This window comes from Amblyomma maculatum, chromosome 10 (genome assembly GCF_055883805.1).
Source record: "Amblyomma maculatum isolate TAMU_Amacu chromosome 10, ASM5588380v1, whole genome shotgun sequence".
In the NCBI taxonomy this organism is placed as follows: Eukaryota; Metazoa; Arthropoda; class Arachnida; order Ixodida; family Ixodidae; genus Amblyomma; species Amblyomma maculatum.
In genome coordinates this window covers 117,954,055-117,973,981 of record NC_139353.1, presented here as the reverse complement: position 1 = coordinate 117,973,981, position 19,927 = coordinate 117,954,055, and positions in this window count along the sequence as shown.

Sequence of the window (19,927 nt, the reverse complement as noted above, 5' to 3'; positions counted from 1 at the left end):
CCACCATACACAGTAACACCATTCCCCTCTAGTTTCGCGCGCCACCTCTCGAAGGCTCTTATAACCAGAGCTCAACTCTCCTCTTCTCGGGAAGCGTCGCCTCCGCGCCTTCCTCTCACCTCTCACGGCCTAGCCAAAACCTATAGTACAATGTTAGTACACGAGATGGCGCTGCGCGCTCAAAAAACAAAAAAAAGGAAGTTGCAAGGTCACGTGGTTTGCACGGTAGAATCAGAATCCCTTCCCTAAGGTAGAACATAGAACAGTCTCTTTTCGCAGTCACAGAATTTCGCGCCACTTTACGCCTGACTACCACATCGCTGACGTTGAGAACTATGGCGAGGACTAAGGCCGACTGTGCTAAACGAGGTAAGTCTGAATTCTGCTGTAGGTAGCTGTAGTCAGCGAAAGAAGGGGGCAAACCTGTGGCAAAATTAAAGGCATATTCCTCTAGCAGCTTTTGGCGGGAAGACTGATTCGAAATCTATGAGCGCACCGCCAACGACGAGCCATGGAAGCAAGGCGAAGACACGAGGTATGGCTACCGAAATTTTCATCTACTGTTCTCAGCTGTGCCAGTATGCATCCTCTAATGTTCGAGGCCGGTAGCCTTTGTACGTACATCGTGGTTCTAAACAGTGTCTAATTAGCACGAAAAGAGGCACTGAGCGAGAGAGAGAGATAGATTTAGTCGCTTCGGAACGTTAAACCCCACAAACCAAACCAAACACTTTCCGACAGTCAGATAGTGTAGGAGGTCTGTCAGTTATGAGTTCCATGTTCGCACTAATATAACTTAGGTTCCACATGTGAAATTTATTGTGGGAAATGCATGCTCAAAACTCGAAATACTATAAAATCTGCTCTTTGCACGAGGTATATAATCTAATATTCGTCCATCGTCATCGTCAATATTCGTCATCGTCCACTTCCACATTAAAATATCAAGTCAAAACCACGGTGTCATCGACAGCCCTTAGGAAACGTAAATTACGGGTCGAAGATGCACTCGTTCTTGTCTTTGCTTACGACTCGCTTTGTTATCTGCTTTCGGCTATTTGCGACCGTATAGTGCAAAAGTATTCATGTAACTTTTTATTCTGTCGCAGGGACACTGGTGGTGGCGAGCTGTCCGGGATGTCTGGACGGGTTGTCGCTCTGGTTGGGGCAGCCAGCGCGACAGGCGTGGGGCCCATAGAAGTTTTCCCGAGGACCCACCAGGAGGTGGGCACACATTGTCATTTATAAACTGTGGTCACGTTGTAAGCAGTTGAAAATATTCCTTTATGCAAATAATGCAGAGATCTATAATGAGCGCCCTGCGCTGTGTCTCTGTGCCCCAGCTTGGCCCGCTAGAGCAAGCTGGCCTGTTACAGCAGCCCGGACGAGCAGGAGCAGCAGTTCACGGGCCAAGCGGCATTGAACCGAAGGCGAGCTCAGCAGCGGGTAGGTAGACCATTTAACCAGGCGAATTGTGTCTTAAAACTTGTACACTTTTTTATGTTCGTTTATGGTTTTATTTGTAAGGTGAAGGAATGCTCTCTGACACTGCAGCCTGTACTTGTGTACGTTCCCTTTTCTTGCCAAGTTATAGCCGTGATGGTTCGCTTTACATTGTATTTCACGTATAATCCTGCTGTAATGCATACTTATTGCAGTCAACTAAGTAGTCATGTCCTATGAAATAATTTCACCCAGAGTATAGCCTGACGAGCGATTCCGTAGGAAGGCCCTTTAGTGAGGAACAGGAGGAGGAGCTGCAGGCGAGTGCCCGCGGCGCGACCCGTGAGTGTACATTCGATCACCTGTGCTCCGCTTCGCCCTTTTTGCAATGTGCAAAAAGAACAGAAAACATTTCAAAGAGGGACAGTATAGCGACAAGCAGTTTACACTGGCTATGAAACTTTTCATCCCTAGCATTTGCACCGTGTTCCAGTTTATTCTCTTGCTGTAGGATTAGTGTTGTGTCCACATGATTCAGTTAATTACCACAATGAACGTTCTATAAGAATTGTACTATTGTTTCTTCACTAATTGTGTCTGTGTGTTGCTAATGTCCCTACGCAGTTCACTAATTATCCAAGATACTTCAACAAACAGTTTGCTGATTGCATTTCGTGATAAGTGCACTTTCCTCTATGTTAGCTAAGGAGCAGCCTACCGTTGCGGCCTCTCCGCAACCGAGCCCTGCTGATGCCGAAATACTGGATCACCTGCTGAGGGAAGCGGAGAGATCAGCTTCCCTCACCGACGCCAGGACCCAGCGGGATACATACTTTCTGCAGCAGGTGCTGGCCGCGCTTCAGATGCTCATCACTGATAACAGTCAAGCACGTACTATCGGGGACATAAGTGCCCAGGCTTCACCGGCTGGAGCGCGAAAACCCCATTGTTGCGCCAGCCAGTGACAGTTCACCTGGTCCGAGATCAAGGAGAAGCGCATGAGCGCCCTAGCAAGCACGTAAGCATGTACTGACGGTGCCTTCACGCAGTTGCTCTTCACCCTGGAGTCTTCCGCCAGATGCCGCAATATGGGCAACGCTGTGATCGTGTCAAAGAGATATCACTCGGCTCACTGGCCATTCGAAGTGGGCAGTGCCACGTATTATAAAGGCGTTCCGTGATGAGCAGCGGCGACGTACCAACGCTCCTCTTTCTGGACGGTCAAGGGCAACTGACGGCGAGACAGATCTTCTCATAGTAGGTGACGCAGTCGCCTATCCATTTATGTGCGCCAAAAGCATGAGGAAGAAGCGATCCTTGAATATCTCTTGCAAGACCATCAAAAGGATACTGCATGAGTGAGGGCTAAACAACTATGTCGCTGTCCAGAAGCCCATCTTCAGGGAATCACAGCGACAGGCGAGGCTTCACTTCGCTCGTACGCATGAACAATGGAGTTCTGCCGACAGGTCCGAGGTCGTCTTTAATGATGACTCTATCTTTTTGACAAGGTGGGACCAGAAGCGGCGCGTTTGGCGTCCCATGAATTGCAGGTATGATTTCCAGTCATTTGAATTACTGTCAAAAAGAACGGAAAAGCTTTCTCTGCATTTCATGGTACCGGAAGCATTGTGGAACTTTCTCAGTTCCTTTAGTATTTGTGAAGCTTTATTCTATTCATTCCCTACACAAACTCGCTTTAGATTCATTCGCACGCAAAATTGGCACCGTAACTGTTACTGTATAACTATGCTTCAGTATACGCACAAAAAGACGATCAATCATACTTACGCCCTCAGATCAATAAAAATATTAGCTAATAATAACCCGCCAAAACAAAAACTCGGACTTTGCCCAGTTTTCCTAATTTGGTTTTTCAAAACGGGGGTTACGCGCTGAAATACACGTGACTAATCACCGACCCAGTATTGTAGTTTTTCCTGGTACTGGCGCTTTTACTTCATTTGCATTACACAGAATCCCTGGTTCTACGCTGATAAATACATACTGCAGATTTTTTTTTCTCTTTTTTTTCTTTCACTTCATGACCCACTTTCGTCTCACCCATCCTCTCCTCCCCACTGCTCACACCTACTTTTTTTGCACCCACTTTCCCCTCCCCAGCTTTTCTTCTTCGGAAGAAAAACTGTATGTAAACCCCTGCCAGTGATGATTGCTATGCCCAGACGAAGACAAGTCCGCTTGTCGAAACGTTGGCTCATCTACGAACTGAGGCGTACCCCATTTACCCTTGTTCAGTTCTTCTTCATACCGTGCAAACCATCTTCTTCCTTTCTTTCTACCTGGACGAACAAAGAAGTAACTCCTTTGTGGCACGGTAACCAACTTCCTGCAGGACGAATGTCCACCAATTAGTACAACGGACTGCTCTCTTTGCACCGTTCTCTTATCCTTCGTGCAGGTACTTTCCCAGAGTACACCTAGAGTGTCCTATTCAGTGGGCGCTGTGCTGTAGCTGTTTGGGGAGCCATAAGCAAGGAAGGAGTGGGGCCACTCGTAAGAATAAGTGGTCACTTCGATGCAGCCGCCTACTCCGAGATCATAAAAACCACACTTGTGTGGTATGTTCTTGACGGTCCGTTTCCGGACGGGTGCTACCTGCTTTAGCAAGATCGCAGCCCAGTGTACACTGCCTGAAATGTGAGCGCAACGCTTAAAAGTCACCGCATACCCGTGCTGGAGTGGCCACCCAATGGCGACGGCATGAACCCATTTGAAAACTTTTGGGGTCCCCTTAAAAGGAACTAGCTGTCGAAACCCCTCATTGGCTCCACACAGATGGATCGTGGATTGCAATGCAGCAAGAGTGGGAAAAGCTGCTTGATCATCCCGAATGCATAATCCGCCTTTACGAGTCAATGCCTCGCAGACTGCAACAAGTCGTTGCTGTAGAGGGAAAATTTTCCAGGTAATAAACCAAAGCCACGGTACTTTCTATACCTATGCTGAGCATGCCAAGTTGTTTTTGTGCCATTCAATGCACGTTTATTCAAGAGCATATTGCGTCCAAATGGCAAAAGACATATGACTAGTGCCTTGTCATTCTAGCGCAGCAGCACGTCTAGCACACGAGCACAGCGATACCCATATTGCGGCATCTGGGGGAAGACTCATGGCTGAAGAGTAACTTGCGTGAAGGCATCGTCAGTACATGCTTACGCGCTAGCTAGGGCGCGTATGCGCTCCTCCTTGATCTCGAACCAGGTGAACTGCTGCTAGATTGCGCTACGATGCAGTTCATCACTCTCCGGCCGGTGGAGCCGTGTCCTGGGCACTTCTCTCCCCGATAGTACAACCAGTGCATACCAATAATTCATATAGTAGGGCATTACGTATGAAATGTGCATGTACTTATATTGATTGTCTTGCATACTTCACCTCTGTACAACAGTCTCTTGAGAGAAGTGATCTCATTACACCTCACTGCCCGAAGCGAGCATTGTCCTCCATGAAGGAAGCTTAAACATCCCCGTAAGAAAGTATGTTTGCAAGCAGGCATGACTTGTGAAGTACCATTCACTGCTTGTCCAATTCTGAGGCTTTGAACTGGTAGGAATATGAGTAAATAGAGAAGAGCTCTGTAGTCTGTTTCTCTGAGATGACACTGCCTTGCTAAGCATATCGGGGGATTCATTGCAATGGATGAATATTGACCTAGGCAGGGAAAGCAAATTGTTCGTAATTTTTATTATGCAGAAGACTAAGGAATGGCTAATAGCATCATTAAGGTACTGAAATTATAAATGTGTTGCGAGCTTGTGGAAATGATAAAAAAATAAATGTTTTTGAAACAGGTAGTGACCACAGATCTGTATCACGGAGGGGAATTGCATACAATTATATATTGCAATGGACCGCATTTGGTCTGCGCTATAATGTCATGTATGGTTGGTTGCTCGTATAGCTCAAGCATGATATCGGCATAAACATAAGGGAGATAAGCATGGATACTAACAAACAATGATGGACTTAAATTAAGGATAGCATGGCAAGCAATGAAAAAGAACATAGCTAAACTGAACATTAAAGAGACAAAGATCATGGCGTCTTGCCCTATCAAGTCCTGGAGCATCAAGGGACAAGAAGTGGAAGCTGTGACAGATTTTCTCTCCTTGGGCTCCAAGATTACCCCGGAAGGAGACTGCTGCCATGAAATTAGGAGACGCCTGCTTCTGGGAAAGAGAGCCATGGTTAGCCTTGACCGCTTTGTAAACAGCAGAGACATTCGTCTCTCAACCAAGATCCGTATAACTCGTGCTATGGTCTTTCCAGTTGTGATGTATGGATGCGAGAGTTGGACTGTGAAGAAGGCTGACCGCCGAAGAATTGACGCGTTTGAATTGTGGTGCTGGCGGAGACTCTTGAGAGTTCCTTGGACTGCCAGAAGATCAAATCAGTCGAAATTGTCGAGCATAAACCCTGACTGCTCATTGGAGGGTCAAATTCTAAAGTTAAAGCTCAGATACTTTGGTCATCTGATGAGAAGAGAGGAGTCGCTGGAGAAAGATTTGATGTTGGGAAAGGTTGAGGGTCGCCGGAGAAGGGGTAGGCATCGAACGCGATGGTTAGATGGCATCCTCGAGGCGCTGCAGATGAAGTTATGTGATGTTAGGAAGATAGTGAGAGACCGGAAAGCGTGGCGTGTCATGGTCTATAGGGTCACGAAGAGTCGGACACGACTGAACGACTGAACTGAACTGATAATGTAACAAGACCGTAACCAGGGTCAGCGTTATTTGGAAGGATATGTAAGGAGCCTTTGCAATGTGATGGGCACAATCAGGTTAACGATGATGACACAGCACCTGTCTTTATAAATAAAAGCTAAAATATTTTTATGCGAGACTTGGCAGGTCTGGTTTTCACTTCAGCATTCTTTTATATATATGCAGGAACATCAAGTTGCGGCTGAAGCTAGGGCCGAACCGTGCGAAGCCCTGTGCGGAATTGAGGCTACCATGCGGCAGTTGGCGACAGCTAGTTGCGAAGCCAGGGCTGACTCTTCCCGATTCCATGAACTGCTTGTGCAGCTCTTGGGGGCAGTCAACCTGCTTCTTCGCAATCAGCTGCAGCTACCTTCAACATCTTCGTAATTTTTTTAAGCAATACATATTTGCTTTTTTATGTACATTACCTGCCAGTCGCAAATTGTTTTGTTCAGTATCTTTTACATTTGCTACCATCTTCCAGGTGCAGAAACATTTATATGAACTTTTTGTAAGTTTTCATCCTTTTCCCAGGTGCTCAAACTTTTGATTACACTTTTATAATTTGCTTTGTGCTGTTTAACATCTCAAAGCGACTCAGACTGTGTAGGTCACTGTAGTGTAGGGCTCTGTAAATTTGCACCGGCTGGATTCTTGACGTGTTCACTGACATCACACACTGAATGAGCGTCTTGATTTTACCTACATCGAAAAGCAGCCATCACAGCCCGGAATTGTTGCGTCTTTGGGTTTAGTAGTCGAGCGCTCCTTATTTCTGAATCATTGCGGTGGGGCTTTATCTGTAGTGCTCTTTGCGTTTATTGCAATGCGCGTTTCATGTTAGCAACAAATCTTCTTGGTTGTTTGCTTTTCGTTTGATTGATAAAACCTATGCACATGTAACCTCGCTGCGTCGGTGATATTTACGAAGATTTGTACAACGGTGGCAATTTTAAAATCATGTTAGTCGCTGTGAGTTGTAAACCTCACACTGCATACTATGTATACACTTGTGGAGCCTTATCCTCGATTTGTTACAATGTTCGGCATCAAGCAAGGCTTGCACTCTGTGCATGATACAGTTTTGCAGGTGCGCAGAACTGTGGCCACTGGTTAGCGTAGCAATTGTACACAGTTTCAGGTCATCCTATTGCTTTATGCACCTCAGCTTACCTGGTCCTGGAGTGTGCTCAACTGTGATAAGTGTCCTTGTGTCCTCTAGTCTTTTTATTCTTGAATGTGTGCCGCTCCTTCTCAAGTATGTACAACCGGTGATGTATATCACGCGAGCTTGCTTAGAATGCACATATTCCAGTGACCACTGAAGTGTTGCGAAGTGCAGTAATGTGCAAGAATTGTTTTTTTATGTGATCATTTTCTTTTCATTTTTACTTCTTCGCTTTCCATATGTTTTCCGGTAGGAGTGTGGAGAAAAACTATTTTGTTGTAACAAAAGCATATCAGTGGTATGAGCCGTGCAGGCAGTCATGTGGTAGAGCCAAGAGAACTACATGTCCTCGTGTACTTTCTTACATGGCAACGTTGAGTAACGCGGAATGTAGAGCAAAATGTGATGCTCAAGCCCCACATAAATACAGGAGGTGACCATAGTGTGATACACAGTTGGAACGCCAGTTCCACAATACACGACGAGTACCTGCCGCGCTCGGTTTCGGCAAGAAATGATGTGGTTTTGGTTGGTGGGAAATGTTTTCTTGCACAATTTTGTTTGGAAAAGTGTCGCTTATGAGGGCGTGCTCTGATAACGTCCACACAATGTAATGACGCCACCCGCGGGGAATGCTTTTGTAATAATATCCATTTAATTTGCAAACTCTAAGCTCTGCGTTGCACATTTTCATGTGCAATGCTTCTTGTTCTGCTTTAGAAGTGTAACGAACAAGTAAGTAGTGCGGCATTGTCGTCATTTTTCGGTATCCCTTTTTCATTCGCTCCTCTCAATCTGAAATATGTAGAAACGGTTGACTAACATTACGGGTTGTAATAATGAGAGCTGTTTTTAATATCTTATCTGTGTCTGTGCAGTACCCTTTGTGTACAATTTAGTTATAGTTTACAGGATTTGCTGGCAATGCTACTGTAAACAATTTGTTTTACTGCCGCGTATTCAGATGTATGAAATGCAGCTAAATAAAGATGCATGTCAACCATGCATTACAAGCAGTTGCTGCCTCCTTGTGATTTGTTCATTTATTCATCCTGTCATTCCATCGCACACACATACTGTTCACATTGATACGGTTTCCACCGCCACGGTAACACCGAAGCAGGATGTACGAAGGCCACTTTGACTGGCCCGACAATGTGTTTCGACGGATGTTTCGTCTCGAGAATGAGGAAATCCACCGACTGTACAACGAACTCGCCGATAAAATGGGAGGTGTTTAGGCGCGTGCACTGCCAGTAAAGCAGCAGCTGGTGTGGGCGTGTGCTTCTTCGCCACAGCAGGCTTCCTTGCATACACACGAGGTTGAGGCAAAGTTCACGACGAAATGGCCGGCTACAGGAGGTGATCATGGCCGGCTGCTACGCTGCAAATGGCGCCGCAGTTGTTGACGTACTGTGCGCAGGTGTGCAAGTCTTTGACGAGGTGTTCTCGCGAACAAGCTCACAACACGACTGCGCATGGCTTTACCTTGCAGGTATGCATGCCGCGACCAAGTGGCCTGCACGTAGAGGTGGACCGTTGTCGTCCGAGCCAGCTACCTCCTCCTCGTTCAAGGTCACGGGGCAATCCAAGCACAGGTTTTGCAGCGCGGCACACGCTACAATGATGTACGTTGCACGGTCTGGCTTATAATAGAGAGATTTAGCTTACCAGAGACGTATGACGTCTCCCGGAGGCGTACAGACGTAGACGTATCGGACGCCTACTGCGCATGCGTGAAAACTGCCGATACGTACAGGCGCTGGAGACGTACTCCGGAGACGTATGCCGCGTGACGTCCAGCTTGCCGTAATCTCGCGAGATCTCACGAGATTTCAGCAGCCATGGAGCCAAGCCACCAAGCTAAGCCAAGCGCCGATGGTATGGTGCTACGAGTGCGTGTAGAGTGCTGCTGTGCGCAACGGGCCACATAGTTCTCCCGTTTTCACATTGGCGTCATCAAATGCTGTAACACCCTTGCCCCGGCCGTGCCAAGAAAACATCATGCGCAAGCGTTTCAGCGCGGCGCACGACCAGCAAGTAGCTCGAGATCGCCACCATCCTGTACTTACATACACTGTACAGCGCAGGGAGAAGGCGCCGTCGAAAGAAGTTGCAACAATTTCTAGGGATCCGCCGACGGCGAACGAGTGCTCGCTCCGCTGTGCAATGAAGGCGTTCGCAAAGACCTTTGCAAGCCATCCAGCGTTAGAATAAAAAAACAATGATTCTGGTAAGTCACTACCCACTACCTTCTCTGTTCAGACGATCGGACTGGACAGCGGACTGTCCGAGCGGAACAATTAGTTATCATATGTGACGAAGACGGCACTTTCGAGTAGCTCGGAATGGCAGTGACTCGGCGCCTGCCGATCGCGTGCGCTCCGAGTAGGAGTGGTGGTGGATGATGCTTTCCCACGATACATACGGCCCGCCCGTCTGAACACCGCCTAGTCGATTGCTGGGGAATAGCAGCGCAAAGCAAAAAGCCACTTACGTTGTGCGAATTAGATACATGATGTTTTAGCATTTTTGCTAAGCATGGCTCTAGTTGCATAATATAATACACGTCGTGTAACTGCTTTTGTTTACATGTGCATGTAAATGTGCACAGCCACCAGGAGCCACAATAAATGAAAATTGTTTGCAAGAAGATTTACTTTATCTTCTCAAAGAATTGTCTGGCACCATTAGCTAACAGCACATGCTGAATGCAGTGCCAAAGCCAAATATTGCAAGAGGTCATGTAATTTTTTTTTTGCTCCAAGCTTATGAACTTGTGTCCCTGTGTCAGCACATGAAATGAAGTGCGCCAATATTTTATGCTGTTGGATAAAACATTCAGGCACTGGAAGTCCTATTAGCATTTACAAGTCGCAGATGTTGAACTGGTTTGCTCATTGTGTTATAAAAACACGTGAATATTAAAAAAGGATCCTTGTTAAGGACCATTGCATTGAATGAAGGCAACAGTGTCTGCGTCGTGGCACTTTTCTAGTGTCCTGGCGCAACTTTCTGCTGCACAATTAGATCCTGTATTATGTTGGCAAGTTAATTACCAATCATCTGTGTTTCATATGGTTACTCCCTTTCAGACGAAAATGAGCCAGCAAGTGCCTGAATGACATGGTGCCCAGAGAGACTCATGATGATGAAAGCAATCATGACAACTCCCAGAATAGCAAGCGACAACACTTCTTACATTACTTTCTTCAATGTTCTTGTTGAACATGTTACAGCTATTTACAAAGCACTGCAATGTTCAGTCTTGATTCTCTTACTGCTGTGTACAAGGTGTAGCCTGAGTGCTAAAGTAAGCTCGTGCATGTTGTTATGCACCGGAAAACAGCCCAAGATCTCATGGCTGCAGAAATAATTATTTCTTTCATTTGTTTGCCTGCTTCCATGGCACAGCCACAAGTCTGCACAGTGTGAAGCCGCTGCCGTCAACACCAAGCCTGCAGTCAGTGCCCCTGAGGGGTGAGGACATATTTACGTTATTTTGAGCAGCACCAATTTGTAAAAAGTTTTATTTATCTCAATGCCTTAACAACTTATATAGTTTAAAACTTAAGACTGCTTAGTACAACTGCACTAGAACCTAGTTATCTTTTGCATTCATGCCAAAACTATGCACGGACTAGCAGCAGCAACAGTGCATTATACAAACTGCAATGGTCATGAAAGCAGCGATAAATGAAATCAATGAGTAGGAAAACAAATTATTCACAAATTTTCATGTTCATGGTGCACACTCACGAGACCATCGCAATGCTTTGTGTATTGTTATGCTTGTCTCACTGTTTCGAACCTACACTCCATTTGGTGGCATGACTGAGTCTTCGGTTTGAGAGAAGAATGACGTTTCGAAGATGGGAGAACAAAAACAATGAAATTTGATTGCACTTCTGCAGACTTATGTGCATATTTCAAAGGTCTTAACAGCAATAGGTCAAAAGCAAGTTCATTGCAATGATAGACTATTGAGCCTCTTGCCCAGGGCCAGTGTCGTTTTTTTTTTTTACTCCCCAAGAACCCTTTAAACAATCAATCCAGCCCTCTCACAGAACTTTGGCCTATAAAACACGGCACATCTCTCCGGGTCAATCAGCCAGTTAATCAAACAGTATTGGTAAGCAATTTTCCTGCAGTCATACCTTGGTAGCAGGCGAGGAGACATAGAAACTTCCTTTTTCACTTCGATAGCGTTGCAATGTCGAACAAGGAGTCTGTCTGCCAGAAAAAACACAGGGCATGTCTGATGTCACATACAGCGGATCAAAACAGCATCTGTAGAACTCAACTCCTAATGGATCACTTTAATGGTTTTATGGCCATGTCCCTTCTTCCAAACAGCCACCGTATCTTACTGTGCGGTGTGACCTCAGGCACCCCTCTCCAGAATGTATTCATCATCGGGCAAAGCGTAGGAAGTTCCCACGTGCTTTTTCTTTTTGCGGCTTCACACTTTTGTGTGATGTTTGCCTGGACGCGTGATGCATTTCCAGCTCTTAGGTCATTGCAGCATGCTGCTGTGCATGTGCATAATCAACGCAAAAGCTCAGAAGTAATATTTTATAGAGACATTTCTACCGCAATTACCCATTTGGTGAATTTTATTTATCCTCAAGAAAAAGATGGCAAAATTATAATTTTGTTTACTCCACCCTCTACTGTGGTCTTAATGCATTGGTTGATGTGAAAAAATGATTCAATTTGTTTTCAATGTGCATCAGAAGGAGCGTTCACTGACATAAAATAACATCAAATACCATAGAAAATCTTTTGCATATGCCAGCAACAGGCAAGTCCCAGTATAGATTGCTGTTGAACGTGACACTTAGCTTACAAATGTAATGTTCCGGCTCTCATTGCTGACAGCACGATTAAAAAATTTTTTTTCCTGAGAAAATAATTAGCGTTGTCTTTGAACAATTTATATTCAGTTTGTTTGATTGAAACCACAACAATAATGTTAACAGGAAGGCTTTGCTTTGCTTTGTCAACGTGTCTGCATCTGTGCCGGTCATAATAGAACAGTCATCTGCATGTGGTGGCGGCAAAACTAATAAATATCTAACAGGCGCAAGATAGGTGTCAACTTATATGCAGAGATGACGGCCTGGAGTCCTTGGACATGGGCGACGTCAGCTAGTCAGTTTAGACCTAGCAGAGTTTCAGGGCGTGAGCTCGACAGTAGTTTCCCAAAATTATTTTTTGTCTCTCGATTTATATTTTAGATTTCTGGACACGCCCATATCATATGTACCAGATCCACCCTATATATGTACGACAAATGTAATGGACATGTCGATGTGGTCAATGTCTTTGATGAACACTTTAAACAACAGTGGCCAAAGCAGGCTTCCTTGTGAAACACTGTTAGTGACTGTTAGATCGTTCAAATGGTGATTGCTCAGGCATGCTATTTGTGTTTATTCTCCTCTCCTTCAGCGAAAGTGCCAAGGGATACACCCTACAACCTGTGTGCAATTCTGTTCACAACTATATAATCACACAAGGTAGATTGCTACATTGAGAATTCACTGCCTTTTCTTTTCCTTTCTTTTTTTTTCATGAAATTCTAGTTTAAGATTGGTGATTATCAAAATACCCAATTGCTTGTCCATGAACCTTTTGTACTTGCTATATACCATCCCCGCCGTGGGTATGTGCCATTACCACTAAAGACAGTCATCAATGGGTCTGATACATAGGTCAGCGGTGGAAGCAGGCTCAAGCATTTTGGAGCAGCTTTGGGAGCAGCGAGACAAGAGTTTTGGAGCAGCTTTGAAGCAATGAGAGAAGAGTTTTGGAGCATTTGAATTATGTTTTGGAGGAGGTTCCTAAGGTCAAATGCCTCTGATAATTGTAGTAACTGTTTTTCTCTTTCTGACAGAAAACGATGAGCTCTTCCTTTTTGTGCAAGTTCAATACCTCTCCAACTTCGCACTCATTTCTGACACGACAACGGCCAACAACTTGGAACAGACTAGCAGCAAACAAAATGCTTGCTGGTGTGCTTTATAACTGAACACCTAGTGTGACCTTGTGACCTAACGCATTTGCCTATTCTGACTTGACAGATTCAAATGTCGAGTTTACCACTTCAATGCACACAAGCAATGCCACTAATTTGGAGCTCAGATTAATGGGCATGACATTTCTGCTCTCTATCTTGTGCATATCCCTTTTTGATCCTGTGTCTGTGCTGATAAATTCCTGAGCAGTGGTCAGTAGTGCCTTCAGGAAATTTAGATTGCACTGAAGGGTAGCCTTTTCATCCTTCAGCATTTTTACTTCACTACCTCCTTCCAATAGTTCTATCATTCTTTGCTTGAGCAATGCTGGGGCTCATTTTTTAAACCTTGGCCATAGGCCCTGTACGGCTTTCTAACTATTGAGACGCTTCCTCGTGAGTGACATCTTTGGAGTACCAACCCATAACGATTCATGTATGATTTTGTCTACCGTAGGCTCGACAAGCTTGTTACTGAAAAAGAGGCTCGATAAGTGCCTGCTTGTTCTTACACCACAGCCATTAGAATAACTCATGTAGTTTTTCCAGTCGGACAAGTTTCCTTCCGAACGACTCACGGTAGTTTGCGCCTATCTGCTTCGCTTGCTGCTCTTGCTTCTCTCTCCACAGACGATTCAAAAGGCTGAGAGGAGGTGCTACGTCACATGCACAGTGCATTTTTTTTGCAATTATCTCCAATTGCCAGTGACTCATATTCAATTTACTTGCAAACAAATATTTATTATGCCACATAATTCCTTCCCTTACAAAAATTTCGTTTGTATTAAGCCCAGTGCTAGATGCGTTATATCTTTGCCACTGGTGCAAAGACGTTGTTTGCGTGTTGCACTAAATTTGATGGTAGAACATTAAAACAGCCAGTTTGGAGCAGTTTTGGCGCAATATTGCATTTTGGAGCAGGATAGAGCAGGAAAAGCAGTTTGGGAGCAGAATGGAGCAAATGGAGCGGCAATTCCACCCCCGATAGGTGCATTCACAAGAGAAGACTTTTGCACTTCTGTGCCATGGTATAGCGGTATGCCATATGCCCAGACATTTCATGAATAATCATGTGCGTAGTTATTCACTGCAATGCCAGTTGGAGAGCAATATTAAACAACCTCCAGCTTTCTCATAACAGCTTTAATTTTACAGTAATTTCTTTGAACACTGCACCTTTTCATTCCAGGAAGGTAGAAGAATACAATACGGATGTTTTATGCAGCACATGGTGACGAACACTGCACCGTGTGAAAATGGACATGTGAAGATCAGCTGGTGAAATCTTGGCAATCAGTAAGATGCTAATTGTGCTGATGAAAGAATGAAAGTTATATATGTTGGCACTATATCACATTGCAGATAGCACCAGTTTATTTTCTCCAAAACTCTCTCGACCATGTTCACTTTGCCGAATAAATCACAAATACATTTTTGCAACACAAATGCTGTCGGTGTGTTTCTGTTCTTGCATATTATGGTGCATAAGTAGCTAAGACATTTTCGCAAATACAGGTCCAAAATTATCTGCGAAGGGCATTACACTAATCCTAATTTCCTGTTTTAACAAATATTTGCATTGTTAGAATTGTAAACAGATGCAATGACTCGAAAAAAAAGTGAGCCTCAGCTACAACATTGAAAACACTGTTAGTGGCCTGTGGTCATCACTTCACCAAAAGAAATTCAAAATGTCCCGTCACATAGTGGTAATTGCTAAAAGCATATCATAGGTCAGTGTTTCTCAAATAAGGGCTCACGAAGTGATTTTCAGGGTCCATGAAACCCACAGCTGCAAAAAAAAAGAAAAGAAAGATATGCGTGATAGCTTTGGCCTGACTAGACACAGTTTTGCAGGGTTAAAATCTAGGAAATTCAAAGGCGACTTTAGTTTATGAAAAAAAAAAGAGTGCGGAAACAGAGGGAGAGGGCATGTGTGGCATTCGTTGATGCCAACGTTGGCAAAACTCGAGCTCTGGCTGCATTACTGGATGGGGCTACAATGCAAAGCGTCTCGGGCATGATGTCAACATGACAACTCAATGAGAGTACAATTAATTCAGTAGTGTACAGAAAACTCTGAATAATGACTCTAGCAGTAAATTCGATCAATGAATACATGAGCTGTGAATTAGTGGCATGAAGTGAAAAACCATAAAATGTCATCATAACGTTTTGCATCTGGTAGCACAGGTTCTCACTGAAGCCGTCAGACGGCCTGACGAAGACAAGCTGTGGTGGTTCGCCGCCTCGTTCGCCAAAGCAGATGGCACTTCACACATACAGACACTTTTATAACTCAGATGCCACCTTTCCTTAATCTAGACAATACACAAATGCACACAGAATCGTTCGGGCGAAACACTAGAGACGGCCCACGCGGCACAACTCAAGTACAGCGTTCAGGCTGGAAGTCTAGTGCATATTTGCGGTCACAAGCATCTTGTGCCACTAACAGTTCGAAGTCAGCGTTGGGAACAAGTGAAGCTGTTGGACCGGAGCACAGCTGTCAGGTGTCTACCGGTAGACGGTCACGCAATCAAAGGAGCATGGGAGACAACGCCGAAACAGTCATCGCGTCCTTTCAGTTTGCCAAGTAGCGAGATGGCAAACCGAAGCTGTCATATCGCTGTACACAACACTAAGGCAAAAACCTCTGCATCTGAACACGAACACTATCACACGCCACCCTAAACGCCACCACGTACACACCATGTCATGTTGAACACTGTGAGACGAGAACAACGAGAAAGTAGTCATGCACTGCTGCAATCAATTGAGATAAATATTGCTGCATTTTGCATTTAAAAAAAAATTCATAAAGCTGCATCTCGGCATAACAGCGTCAACAAATGAACAGCATAAATCTTTGGGTAGCATTGTTGCATGCAGTGAAGCTCATCTTGGAAATGGAGTAACTGTTCTAGAAAACACGGACAACAGAAACAGAAGTGGACATGGACGTACACAGGCTAACAACTGTATTTTACTAACCGAAAGAGGACCTATATACAGCAAACAAAAGTATAGCATTGAGCATGCGGTTTTGTGCACTTTATATGGGTCATCTTTGCTTAGTAAAATCCAGTTGTGAGTCTACAAGCCTCCTGTCCACTTGTTTCTGATGTCCAAGTTTCCTAGTGCACTTACCCTATTTACAAGATATGCACCACTGCATGCTGCAATTATTGCTGTAGGGAATACAGAGATGAATTCTGTGACTGTTGACAAATGCCTCAACTATGAAGGTCACTGCTTGCCATGCTTGTCCATATTTTACTGAGAAAGGCAGCCTAAAAAAATGTTCCAAATTTTTTACCGCAGGGCGTAGGCCGACATTTATGTCTGAAAAGGCACAAGGTACTGACCACTGATGCAGACGCAAGACAAAGTAGATAGACACATGACAGCTGTACAAAGATGTTCGGCAGTTCATTGCGCAACTTTATACATGCGCCCTACCTGTTACCATCTCAAAGTTTGGTTCTTGAAGTAGTCAATAAAAGCAAAATCCCGTGCTACGCTGCCAAACCCCCCCTCTACAGCTTTCCTAACACTGCTCATTTCCTTGTTGAAGGCAACATGATGAGGCTGCAGTACGGCACCTCCAAACAGCTTGTAGAGTAGGGGCCATCGGGGGTAGGCTGCATCACTATAGATCCCATATTTATGACCCATGGGGATCTTCTGCAGGTTCTCAAAGTGCACCGTCTCCTTGAGGATCCCTAAAAGATAGCAAGAATTAAAAGTATAACCAATGCGGGTCTACACAGGTGCCTCTATTCTTTTTGTATAATGAGATGTAATTACAGTTGCAAGTTTTTAGATACAATTTTTTCCTACAAATTCATAAAATGCCACATGCTAACACAATATTGCATCACATACTTAAGTGCCACGTTTCTTTACAGATGAAATGCTTTTTTCATGAGGTGGGTCATTGAGCACCCTTTCCCAAAAACCAACTCAAAAAATATAAAAGTACTTGTGGAATTTTCGCAGCAGAGATGTTAGGCTTTAATTTGGAAATGCACTCCCCAGAATATTGTAACGAGTACAAGGCAGCGATCACTGATCGGAACAGTTCCACGCGCTACACTCAGTTTCGTCCTCTTTGTCCTCTGTTCTTCTTTGTCCTCTTTTCAGAGAGGCACGCGGCATTACCCCCCCCTCTTCGAAAGCGGCGACTCGACGCTGGGAATGTCCTCAGATTATGCACACAGGAGAAGCAGGGAACACAAAGCTACACACGCGCAAAAGATCACTGCCTCTCATAATACGGTTTCATCCGCACTACATGAACAGTTTCAGCACTTGAGCGCCGCTGTGTTGAAGGTCGTTGGCTCCGAGCAACAACTTCGTACGTCACGTTACTAAGACGCCGAATGACCTCGTACGGCCCAAAGTAACGGCGAAGTAGTTTCTCGGAGAGTCCTCGACGACGACGTTAGACCCTGTAGCTGAATATGTCTCAGCTCTTTTCTGGCCACAGATCGAATAAGCTCCCTTAAGGCATCATCAGAACCGTTGAAGCCGGAACCGTAGACGACCGGTGACATGGCGGACACGTTACGGTTATAGTGCTGAGCCCTGTGTCGAAGTGTTTGTTCTATCGTGGTCGCCTCCGCTGGAAACTCTGATGCCGTGCCAGGTGGATTGCGCACAAGCCCAGCAAATAGTTCTTGCTTCACCCCGCGCATTAGGTGGCGCACTTCTCCTCTGACATATTTGGATCAGAACGCCTAAAAAGGCGGATCATGTCCTCGTAGAACATTCAAATGCTCTCGTTTGGGCTTGGATACGAGATTTCAGCGCCGTCTCCGCACGCTCTCTTCGGTCGTTGGCGGTGTAGGTCGCCAACAGCTGGCGACGAAAGAGGTCCCATCTTGATAGTGTCGTTTCGTGGTTCACGAACCACGTCCGCGCTGAATCTTCGAGAGCAAAGTTGACATTATAGAGCTTCCTTTGCTCATCCCAGCCGTTGTAATTGGCGACCCGTTCGAATTGGTCCAGCCAGTCTTCAGCGTCCTCATAAAGCTCGCCATGGAAGGACGGTGGCGTTCGAGACTGGAGGCCGACGAACTGGGGTGAAGACTCTCCGTTAGCAGCAATGTTCGTGTTAGATCTATGCATGTTGACCACAGGCGTGCAGGAAAGAGGCCCGAACTCTGGCGACTGACCTCGAAGGCGGTGGCTGCAACTGCGATGGACCGGTGTCAAATCCGTGGTGGCTCTCGGTTGCCCTTGAGGGGTTGCACTCAGCAAAAAGGGAAATCATACCCGGCTGCTCCACCAGAAAATGTAACGAGTACAAGGCAGCGATCACTGATCGGAACAGTTCCACGCGCTACACTCAGTTTCGTCCTCTTTGTCCTCTGTTCTTTGTCCTCTTTTCAGAGAGGCACGCGGCAATATGAAAAACATATTACAGCTAGTTACTGAAATGAAGACATGACTGAACAGGCTAACCTGCATCGTGACGCTTGCCTTTAAATGGCCCACTCAGACTATGGCATTGGTACACATTAGTGCCTGATATTTCTGCACAGGCTCCACTTGTGCCCAAAGAAGTCCACCTTCTGAGCCACAGACGGTCGACAAGTTTGCCCTGCTGTGCCATGATGAAACCCCAGCAGTTGAGCACGGGGGTCTTTCTTTGCATGCACCGCCTGAGGAGGAAAAATTGAAGCGGCTGCAAGCAACGATCGCTTATAGAGTCTCTATAAAGTGGTCATGAGAAAATAATCTTTCAGTGTGCACCTTCTTTACTGTGCCGTAGCATAATACTTATTGCATTGCTTTTGGAAAAGTTCCTTAGCGTTACCTCGTAAAGGCCCATCAATTTTAAGGTGAAAATCTTTAATGGCTCATACTGTCGGCATTCGTTTGTTTGGTCACACTATAGCTGTCAATCAAATGACGTCATGATGATGCCATCAGAAAAAATTAAAATCCTGTTTCCGCTGGGAGCAGAACCTCTATCCCTCGCATCCCCATCCGAGCGCTTTAGCCAACTGTGCAACGCTCGGGATCATGAAACACACATCAAAATTCTCCTTGTCTACTGTAAGGATGATAGTAGCGATGACAATGAAGTTGGAATTAGCAGTGATGACATTAGCAATGATAATGACGGTGCGTTTAATTCATAATGATGAGAGCAAACGTGATGCACCGTGTGCACCAGTAACGCTTAGATTTTCACATTTCTGCAGTGTAGATTCCGCAGTGCTCCCGGATTTTTTCAACACTATCATCGACACTTGGTTTTTTTTTTTTTTACAGAGCAAGCGAAATTCAGAAACCTACACTAGGTTATTTTCTTTCTTTTTTTTGTAATTGAAAGATCATATATAATTCCCACTTTGGCGAACGGTTTGAGACAGTAAGGATGTAAATAAAGACCAGGAATTGCACAGAAATCATGTGCCAAATCAAAAATGACCCAGATTCTGCTGATGTGCAGACGGAAAAGAGCCAAATCTATTTTATTTTTTACAGCCTTCTTTCTCAGCTTTAGCATGATAGGGTGGACTACTGCGAGTGTAAATTCAATTATTGCTTCTCCAT